Source organism: Lactuca virosa, chromosome 7 (assembly GCF_052849685.1).
Source record: "Lactuca virosa cultivar CGN04683 chromosome 7, Lactuca_virosa_CGN04683_v6, whole genome shotgun sequence".
Taxonomy (NCBI): domain Eukaryota; kingdom Viridiplantae; phylum Streptophyta; class Magnoliopsida; order Asterales; family Asteraceae; genus Lactuca; species Lactuca virosa.
In genome coordinates this window covers 31,530,874-31,534,928 of record NC_136432.1, presented here as the reverse complement: position 1 = coordinate 31,534,928, position 4,055 = coordinate 31,530,874, and the positions used below count along the sequence as shown (strand labels likewise).

Sequence of the window (4,055 nt, the reverse complement as noted above, 5' to 3'; positions counted from 1 at the left end):
AATATCGATTTCGTGTTTACTTGTGTTTGATCATAACATAGTAAGTCATAAAGTGGTAATAACTAGGAATTTGATCATAATAACTAGTTGCATAATAATTTGGTAACCAACAATAGTAATTTATTAAAAAGTCAACCATAGGGAAAAGGGGGGATTCAGATCTAATGAAAGTACTCTTTAATGTTGAAGTCAATTCTTTTTCTTTGCTTAGTTTATTAGTGCTAATTGATAGTTGTTTGATTTAAGTTATTCTGATCTTGCAAAATTAGTAAAACCGCAAATAAAAGTTTGTTTATTAGTTTAACTTTTAGTAATTGTCTTATTAATTAAATTCTGTTCCCTGTGTTCGACACCCTACTTACCTAAGCTATTCTATAACCCGACTAGGTACACTGCCTACAAGTGCACAAATTAGTTAAGTTAGTTAGGTTTATAAATTTCAAAGTTGATAGGTATAATTTTGCACATCAACTTTATGGCGCCGTTGCCGGGAAACAACTTATTTGATTTTTAATTTAACTACTTTTAGTTATTCAATATTTTTTGTGGGGGTAAAAACCGCAAAAGTTATTTTTCTACATTATTTGAAATTTTATGTTTATTTAGTAGCCTCGTCGTGGGTTCTATTGGCCATGCTGTGGGCACTGTTTGATCAGTTTTTAGTTTTTGTTAAGTTCGTTTTTACATGTTTATTTTCTGTTTTGTTTCAGTGATTTATGTCCCGAGGATCCAGAACTCCATTACTTCCACCACTTCAAGATCCAGAATCCTCTTTCCACAAGAAGAAAGACCAAAAGGTTGGCGAGTCAAGCAACACTTTTCAATCTGACAAATTCGAGCACTTTGAGAAGACTCCAAGCAAGAAAGAAGTAGGATACGAGCCAAAAACCAAAGATGATTCATAGGACGACATCAAGAGTGAAGTAGAAGAGATGGAGGAGATATCAGATATAATGATGGAAGAGTACAAGAAGCAGATGCATAACGGCAACGACCCGGGTCTTGTACCACCCGAAATTCCAGCAATCGCCAATTTCGAACTTAAGGGGAATATTCTAGCTATGCTTAAAGATATCCTATTCTATGGGAAGGATCGTGAAGATGCCTTCAAGCACATCAATGAAGTTTTGGACATTGCTAACAATTTCAATGTTCCAAATGTTATTTGAGATGCGGTTTTACTGAGGATGCTTCCATTAACACATATTGGAGATGTAAAAATTTGGTTGAAGTCACTTGCACTTGGAGTTATTCGAATTGGGACAACCTTCGTGAAGCTTTCATAGAGCAATTTATTCCTCCTTCAAATATTGCTAAACTAAAGAAGAAGATTGCTAACCTCCAACAAGAAATTGGATAGTCCTTATATGAAGCTAGGGAAAGATACAAAGGTCTTCTAAGAAATCGTCCTTAACATGACTTGAATCTTCAACAAGAGGTTTCTATTTTTTATGATGGGGGTGACTGTGCCAACAAGGAAACTCCTTGATTCTTAAGGACCAATTACTACGAAGAATCCCGCTACAATCAAAGAATTAACTAAGAATTCATGAAGCACTCAGGAGAATACCATAACCCGCGAGAGGATGCTAAGAGAGGTATAGGAAGTGGAGATGGAGGACACGAGAACTTGGCAACAACAATGGCTAAACTCGAGAATATGGATCAGTAAATGTCAAAGATGGATCAAACTTTACATGCCATACGAGTTGGGTGTGATAATTACAATGGGTCGTATTTGACTAAAGAATGTGATTTAGATGAGAATGGGAACAGGAAAGCACAAGTATGCTACTCGAGTGGCGATCGATACGATGAAGATTGGAGGAAACCAAAAAAGGAGTGGTTGCCTTATGATAAATACAAGAAGCAAAAGGACGAGAAGTTCAGGCAAACTGGTCGGGGTTTTTTTTATCAAAAAGAACAACCACTGTCTGAGAATAAATCTGATTTCGAGTCGATGCTTGCACGTTTTGCAGTTGTATCTGAGAAAAGACATGACGTGACTGACGCTACAATAAGGAGCCAATAGGCTGCCATTAAGAACATCGAGACACAATATGACTTTATGGCGATATTTAATGAAAAATATTTTGATTTTGAGCCGTTATTTATTCATGATACTGCTGCCGAATAACCTGATCCATAGCCGGAAGGAGCGAACCACGAAGTTGATTCCGGAAAAGTCTCTGCCTAGTTCCCATGACATGACGACCACGTGATGGCCACTGAAGAATGAAAATCCTTCATTTTCAAAACCTTATCAGCCTTTACTGCCTTATCCATCTCGAGCCCTCAAGAATCTATTAGAGCCGGAGTAGAAAAAATTCATGGAACAAGTGCTATCCCTTTCAATATATGCTCCATTCCTCAAATCAATGGCTAAACTTCCAAAATTTGCAGAAGATGTGATAACAAATCGAATGGAGTTGGAAAAAGTATCCACTATTGTGTTTAATGAATTGTGTCCTGCTGCCATCACTAAAGGATTGCTGATAAAAATGGGAAATCTGGGCCGATTAACTCTACTTTGTGAATTCAGGAATTCTACTTGAATAAATGCTTTAGCCGATTCAGGGCCTAGCATAAACCTAATGCCCTATTCCTTTTACAAGAAGCTCGCACTGCCAAGGCTACAAAATACAAGAATGACAATTCAAATGGCGGATCATTGAATCACTCGTCCATGTGGAATTGTAGAGGATTTATTGGTGAAGTTTGGAAAATTTATTTTTCCAGGGGACTTTGTGGTCTTATACATGAAAGAAGATGAAGACCTTCCCATAATTTTGGCTAGACCATTTTTAAGCACCGCACGAGCTGTAACACCCGCAAATTTAGGCTAGACAAATAAGTTATTATAAGCCATAATAATGAATTTTAAATAGGAGATTATTTGGGGTAAATAATCTTAACCAAGTTATAGTATATGTGATGAGGATTTCATACATATAAAGAACGCTCAATTCCTACTTCGAGTGAAGAAGTTACAACCTTCCGAACTCGAAGAAGTTACAACCTTCCAAAGTTCTACATTCGAACCATATGTCATAAATAGTGAATTAGAGATTGGTCTCTTATTAGCATAAGTGATCTAAACAAAATTCGTAGTATTCGGAAAAGCGAATTCGTGCATATAGAGAACGTCCAAATCTGACTTCATAAGAGGAAATTATGATTTTCAAGGATTCATCACAACATTTTGCACAGCGACATCGAATTTTAGAATGGTAGATTATTAGGAAATATAATTTAAACAAGAGTTGAAGAACTCGTCAATAGGAATCTGTCGATATAAAGAACATCAAGAACAAAATCAGTATGTAGGAGTTATGCTCTCTATAGCATTCTCTAACAGGCTAAGTCTATCAAAAATATAAATTTTTAATATATTAAGAATTAACTGTTGGGATCTAAAAGAAACTTGTAGATCTCGTTGAGTGCTTTCCGAGGATATAAAGAATGTCAAAAACGGAGTTCATATGAAAAAGTTATGCCATTTCGAAAATCAAGAAAACTAGGCGCACGAAGTGCCCAACATGTACTGATGACTTGGCGTCATTGGAGAGCGCCATGTGGCAAGTTGACCATTCCCCTCTTCCAAGAGCTAAGGTGACATGGCTTCACGAAAACCGGACATGTGTCACCACAGTTTTGTGACACGTGTCACGTTATAGAGGTGGTGAGGTGGACCACTAGTATCGCGACACGTGGAAAGCAACCAGAGGAGCCAACAAGGCTGACATGCCCGAAGCGCATTTCAAAGTCCTATATATAGAGCTCATTCCTATATATTTTCCTTACATCCAACCCCTAGAACTTCTCTCTCTCTCTCTCTCTCGATATTCGTCCCTGTAGAGCCATTTTCCTTTAGTTTTCGGCCTGCGACGCCCCTGAGTACGCATCTGAGTAGTAAACTTCGAGTAGGAGATTCCGAGTCAGTATTCTGTCTGTTTAGGTTCTGGTCTTCATCTAAAATCTCTGGAAGTTAAGCTACACTCTATTTTTTTCAGTGTAACTTATATTTATAGTCATAAGTCATTATTATGAACCTA

At 37.2% G+C, this 4,055-nt stretch overlaps 1 non-coding gene across 1 annotated transcript; it reads right to left on the bottom strand.

Annotated features, from left to right (window-relative positions):
• Window positions 1-1,315: 1,315 nt before the first annotated feature.
• On the bottom strand, window positions 1,316-1,422 carry LOC145128124 (small nucleolar RNA R71). Its single transcript, XR_013716725.1, has one exon. It is a non-coding gene; the product is annotated as a small nucleolar RNA R71 (small nucleolar RNA).
• Between the last annotated feature and the right edge of the window lie 2,633 nt (window positions 1,423-4,055).